The sequence below is a fragment of the Tursiops truncatus genome, chromosome 15 (assembly GCF_011762595.2).
Source record: "Tursiops truncatus isolate mTurTru1 chromosome 15, mTurTru1.mat.Y, whole genome shotgun sequence".
NCBI classification, from domain to species: Eukaryota; Metazoa; Chordata; class Mammalia; order Artiodactyla; family Delphinidae; genus Tursiops; species Tursiops truncatus.
The window spans coordinates 80,448,789-80,455,296 of NC_047048.1; the positions used below are offsets into that span (position 1 = coordinate 80,448,789).

General features: G+C 49.9%; 1 long non-coding RNA gene across 1 annotated transcript; it reads right to left on the reverse strand.

Annotated features, from left to right (window-relative positions):
• Positions 1 to 4,599: 4,599 nt before the first annotated feature.
• On the reverse strand, positions 4,600 to 6,003 carry LOC141276565 (uncharacterized). Its single transcript, XR_012326411.1, has 3 exons — positions 5,870 to 6,003; positions 5,001 to 5,061; positions 4,600 to 4,739 (listed from the first exon to the last, which is right to left on the reverse strand). It is a non-coding gene; the product is annotated as an uncharacterized lncRNA (long non-coding RNA).
• Positions 6,004 to 6,508: the final 505 nt, after the last annotated feature.

Here is a 6,508-nt window from a genome sequence, read left to right on the forward strand (position 1 = left end):
TACCTAGGACCTCCCTCATCCTTCAGGTCTTGGCCAAACTGTCCCCTCCTCTGAGAGCCCCCCCCCCTTTGGAACAATGCAGCTTCAGTGCGTTGAAAGGTACCTCCCAAAAGTGGTACCTGGAACCTCAGACTGGGACCTTGCTTGGAATAAGGGTCTTTGCAGTTGTAATTATGGTAAAAATCTCGAAATGAGATCATCCTGGATTGGAGTGGCCCTAAATCCGGTGATAGGTGTCCTTACCAGAGAGAGAAAAGAAGAAAAAGCAGAGAGACATGGAGGCAAAGGCCACGTGGTGATGGAGACAGAGATTGGAGTGATGTATCTATAAGTCCGGGAAGCCGGAACCACCAGAAGCTGGAGAGATGCATGGGATAAAGTCTCCCTCGAGACTCCAGAAAGAACCAGTCCTGCCGACACCTTGATTTTGAACTTCTGGCCTCCAGAACCGTGAGAGGATACATTTCTGTTGTTTAAAAACCACCAAGATTGCGGTAATTTGTTATGGCTGCCTCAGGAAATGAACAAAGCATTGCTGCTTCCACATTCCAGCTGATGGCTGCGGGCAATGTGGTTTGCACCCTGGTGGGTTACTTCTGCCCCTGAGCCTCTGCTTTCTCATCTGTGAAATGGGGATTCTAGTCACATCTATTTGAGGATTAAATAAAGTAACAAATGTAAGAACTCAGCTGGGGGCCTGCTCAATAAATGTTAATTATTTTTATTCTTTTATCAGTCTGGAAAGTGTCCCCAGAGGTCCCACGTTAGAATAAAAACTGAGGCCAAAAAACATTCCTCAGATTCTGTGCACAGAGATGTCCACGGGCCATTGCTCACAGCGCAACAATGAAAATATGGAAACAAACCAGTATTTGCCCAAAGGGTCAGAGTAACGTAAGATATGGTGGGAGGGAGATACGGTGAGAAGGAATGATGTGCAGCCACTAAGAGGACATTTAGGAAACATTTTTTATAATGTGGAAACATCCTGAGTGATAAGGTTAAGTGGCTAAAAGAAGAATGTAAAATTGTACGTGCAGAGTGATTACAATTATGTAGAAATAAATGGAGGAAAAGGACTGAAGCACCAAAAAAGGTCAGAGGAAAGCCATTTAAATCCATAAATGCAGGAAAGACGGAAAGGAAAAAGAGAGTGAGAAGGGTGGGCGGGAGAGAGGAAGGAAGGAGGACAGAGCAGGAGGGAGGGGGGTGTGGCCAGCACCGCATTCACTGAGGTGATATTAACCTATGGTGTATGTATAGCAAGTAATACCTTCAAAATACTTTACATCCTTTATCCCAATCCATTTGTCAGCTTTAATGTACTCTGAGCTCCACTTCCCTTCTCTGAAGTGCTTGAATCTCTACCTCCAGTCCTGGCCACCCTCTATCTTTGTGCTCATGGGCTTAGTCTCTAATGGCCTCAGTTTCCCGATCTATAAAGTGGGCATGATAAGTACACCTGTCTCACTGAGTTGGTGATAGCTCAGTATTGGGCCTGGCGCCTAGGAGCTGCTCACTAGACTCAAGCTGCTGTTCTTACCTTTGGGACAGGAGCCTGGTGGGTCGTTTCAGTGGAGACCCGATCCTCTGAGGCTGCCTTCCCACCCTCAGAGCTTCCCAAGGGTTGGGGAGGATTCCCTGGGACCCTGGCAGACCCCCAGGGCAGGAGGGCAGGTGGGAAGGTGGGAGGGGGCGCCCATTCTGCACTCAGCATTCCGTGGAGACAGGCTTGTTTCATCTTGGCACAAGACAGCTTCCTGGTTCAAAGACCAAAGGCCTTTAAAAAAAGAAGGGAAAAAACAGTTCTTGGACATCAAATGCTTCTTACAAACACTGTTTTGATGGTTTAAATGTAAACAAATCCGACCATGTGGATTAAATTTCTCCTGAAGGGTTTAAAAATTAAGGGGAAAAAAGGGAGTTGTCTTGGGCCAAACGCATGTTGATTTTTGCCAGTCTCCAGAATCTTCGGGAAATAATTGGAGACATGTCCTCACACCCCAGCCAGCGCTAAGCTGTACTTCTTTTTTTTAATTGCTGTTATGACTCACTGTTGAGTTGATGATTATTTTTATCCAGTTAATGAAGGTAATCTATAAATTACCACTGACCCAGATTCATGATTTAATAAGATTTAAATTACACACCCAGGCTCGCTCGGAAGCAGCGGGCTGGAGCCTCTGTCTGAATGGAACGCATGCATCTGTCTGTTCTCAAAAGTCCCAAAGCTCCAGTGTTCACCCACTGCCTCCCCTTCCCCCATCTGAGCTCATGACCTACCCAGTGTGACATTTGGGGCCACCTGGCCGGTTTCCAGGCCCTGTGACTGCCCAGGCTCTGTGGGCGCTAGCTTCGGACTCAGTGAAGAACCCCAAGTGGGGACCAGTAGGCAACTACCCTGCTCCCGCCCCTGTCACACTTGTGTGCCCTCAGTCCACGTTGGCCCTTCTCTGGGCCTCAGTTTCCCCCGTCTGACATGAGAGAGTATTGGTCTTTAAGGGGTTTCTTGGTACATCCCGGGTTTCCCGATGTGGACTCTGTGGAACCCTGGACCCTCAGTGTGCGCTGTGGAGAAGAGCAGTTGCAGACTCCACCAACTTGTCCATTCATGCAGCACGCTGGCAGGCTCAAGGTCAAAGTCAAGGTTACCACCACCTCTCACCCTACAAAAGCCACAGCCTCCAGGAAGAGCCGGTTTAAAAGCCAGCTCAAGTCCACACCCCTGAGCTAGCAAGACCCTGGGGATCTGTAGCCAGAGCTGGCTTCATGGACAAGCGACCTGGGCAGCAGCACAGGCCAGTGCTCGGACAGACCTCGTGCCTAATTTACATGCTCCTTTGCCTCCGTCTTGAAATTCTTAATAAGTTTTGCCCAAGGGCCCACATTTTAATTTTGCTCCGGATGACTTGAATCGTGTCGCCAGTCCCACCTGAACCTCAGCCTCGCCTTCGGCAGGACCGCCCTCTTTCTGTCCCCTCCTCCATCACAGGTCTCGTGCTGCTCCCCTGCCAGTTCAGGGTCCCGGCTCAGCCTCTGCGCTGCTGAGCCATGTGCCGGGAACACTGGCTCCTCCCCTCTTGCTTTAATTGGACCCATTCATCATCCTTCAGGTCTCAGCTCAAATGTCAGCTCCTCAGGGGGGCCCTTCTGTCCTAGATCACTGATTAAGGCACCCCCAGGGCCAGCCCCTCCCATCGTGTTCCCTTTTTGGCACTATTTGGAATCGCCTGGTTGGCCCCGTGGAGTGACAGGAGGGCAGGAGCTTGTTCTGCTTGTCGCTGATGCAGGCTGAGTGCGTGACACACACACACACACACACACACACACACACACACACACACACACACACACACACACACACACACACACACACACCCCCCCCCCCCCCCCCCCCTTGTCTTGGGAATGAAACCCACCCTGTTCATCCCGAAGGAAAAGATCCCCCTGCCCCCGACCCGGTGTGCGCCCCCGACCCCTGGAGTCCCACGGCTCAGTGACTGCCCAGGGCCCCCCGCCCCCCCTCCCTCCTGGTACTCCTGCCCCAGCTCTCTCGCCCCCCATCCCCCAGCCCTTCCAGTATCGTTGCTCCCAGGATCCTCTAGGGGTCCCTTTTTTCAGATCAATTTCCAGGACGTTTCATATGATCGTGGTTTCACGTTTCCCCCTCTCTGGACCCTTTCACTAGTGTCCTCACAGTGTGGGACGGCCACCCCGTGGGGAGGTGAGACAGTGGAGCTGCCGCACAGTTGCTCATTTTTTCATCTCTCTATTTTAATGAGCAAGGCTGAATTTATTAATGTTTAGAAGTGGGTTTAAAAGAGCTCTATTAGCAAGTAAAGGGAACAGGGGCCCAAGGCTGAGCAAAGATCGCAGATGTGGTTCTCACGATACTGGCACGTAGTTTCTCACACTGGAAATCGCTTCGGGCTGGGGGCTGGAAGCCCTTTGGGGTGTGTGGAGGAGGCAGGATGGGGACTGGTTTTAAGTCCCCTCTCTCTGGGGAAGGAACTCTGACCTTGAGGGAGTAGGGTGACAAGCTGTCCCAGTTTTCCTGGGGCTTTTCTGCCAGGTTTTGCATTCAAAATCTCGTCCTGGGAAGCCCACTAGTCCCAGGCAAACCCTAAAACGAGCCCAAACAAGCTCGTTCCCTGTGCTGCTCCCTCGGGCCCATCCCGAGGGCCTGACTTTCTCTAAGGGCCCCTCTCCCACCCTTCAACTCCCCTCCCCTCTCAGGGAGCAGGCTCCAGTGCCATCTCTAGACCCACACACACAGGGGGCTTCTTCTGCCCCCTGCAGATGTCACTGTGTCCTATTTCCCTTCTGGGGCCCCAGGCTGCCCACAGGAGGACAAAGAACCTCTGGTGGGGAAATCAGGGTTCATCCCAGGATCCCTACCTGCATCTGTATAAAGCTGCCAGGACAGAGTGCTGCCAGCCAGGGGTTTGCATCTGCTGGGAAGTTTGTTTTTGTTTGTAACTTTATTTTAATTTGTGGTAAAATACACAAAGCATAAAATCGACCATCTTGGCTGTTTTGAAGTGTAGAGTTCTGCAGTGTCGAGCACATTCACGATGTTGTGCAACCAATCTCTAGAACTTTTTTTTTTTCCTGCTTTTACTTTTATTTGCATTTATTTTTTGCAGCATTTATTCCTGGGCCATAAGTTTTTGTTTCTTCAATTTCTTCCGGGATATCTTTTTCTTCTGGGCAACCTCCTCTTCTGGTTTAGGAACAATCTGTTCTTTTTCAGTAAGGATCATCTCAGTGTGGCACGGAGAGCTCAGGTATGGGTTGATCCGACCGTGAGCTCTATAAGAACTCTTTTCATCTTGCAAAACTGAAACTCTGCCCCATTAAACAACAATTCCCCACCCCACCCAACCCAGGCCCTGGCACCCACCATTCCACTTTCTGTGTCTGTAAACTTGACTACTCTGGAACCTCGTCTAAGTGGAATTGTATAATATACGTCTCTTATCTCACATCTTATCTCTTACCTCACATCGCGTAATGTCCTCAGGGTTCATCCGTGTCGTAGCAGGTGTCGGAATTTCCTTCCTTTTCAAGGAATGAATAATATTCCATCGTATGGATGGACCCCATTTTGTTTATCCACTCATCCCTCCGTGGACACTTGGGTTGTTTCCACTGCAAATGTTTTTTTTGTTTTGTTTTGTTTTGTTTTTAAGACATACTTTGAGGCAGGAATAGAAAGGAAACACCAGGAGTGGGAAGTACCCTGGGAGCTGGGCTGTGATGGGCAGCCTGAGTCCTGGCTAAAAGAGAAAAGGAAGGTGAACATGTGCTGGAGGAGAGAAGAGGAATGAGGAAGAAGGAGAGGGGCTGAGAGTACTGTTTGTGCATTGGCCCCTTTTGAAGCTGGTAGTTGATTCCCTGTCAGAGGCTCTTGGGATAATATTTACTAAAGCCTCCCTGTTGATTGAGCACTTACTATGAGCCAGGCCCTGTCGAAGGGGTTGGTACGTGAAAATTCACTTCATTCTCGATGTAATTCTTGTAGGTGGATGCTGTTACCCCCACTTTACAGACAAGGAAACTGACCCACAGATGTGTCACTGGTCTACGAAATCTGGGTTGAAAACTAAAAAGCATTTAAAAGTATCGTAGACCGGGGGTCTCAGGCTTTTAGCCCACGTCCAAATCCCCCGCAGGGCTTGGTGACCTTGATGTGATTTCAGCCCGCCCCCGGGGGTTCTGATTCGGGAAGTGCCTCTGGGGCTGCATATGGTGCTCTGGCTTGGTGGAGTGTTCCTGTAGAAAGGGTGGCAAAGAGAACCCATCACGGGCTACCCCATGTGTTCAACATCAAGAGAATACTGCAGAAAAGGCCCCTCTTTCTCCAAACCTGTCGCTGAGAATCATGGACGGTGCTGGGCACTGGCAGAAATAGATCGACCTTCATTCAGCACAACACGGCACTTCTGTCCAGAGTCTGGGAGTCCTTGGCTGTAAAACGGGGTCAATGATACCTGCATTGTAAACTCTTGTGAAAGCTCCCTGGATCAGCTGGGTGGGGCATCACATGACATCTTAAGTGATTGGTTCTCCAGCATCGTTTCCATGGTAAGCAAAGCTCCTGTGGCCTTTGGATTTGTGACCTCAGTGGCAAAGCCTGGTTGTCACTGGGTCTGTGCCCCTCACAGCTGAAGTTGAAAGTGTTCCGGTTCTAACCCTGCCGACTACAGGAAGGAGACTAACCCCCTGGTACCCAACCGGGGACAACTTTTTTTGGCATTTCTTTCTTTCTTGTTGGCCAGAAGTGGTCCTTGGAGTATTCTGAAGAAGTCAGAGGAGATGGATTTATGTTAACGAGGAACTTTTTTCCCTTTTTCACAAAAAGTTATCGGTCTAGGAAATGCACATAATTAGACAGAAAGAACCAGCACCATCCGTAGCCCACCTGCCAGACATGGCAAGAGACAGTTGGGGTCTCTTGTTGAACCTGAGGCATAAACCCATAGAGGGGAGGAGAAATCCGCAGCGC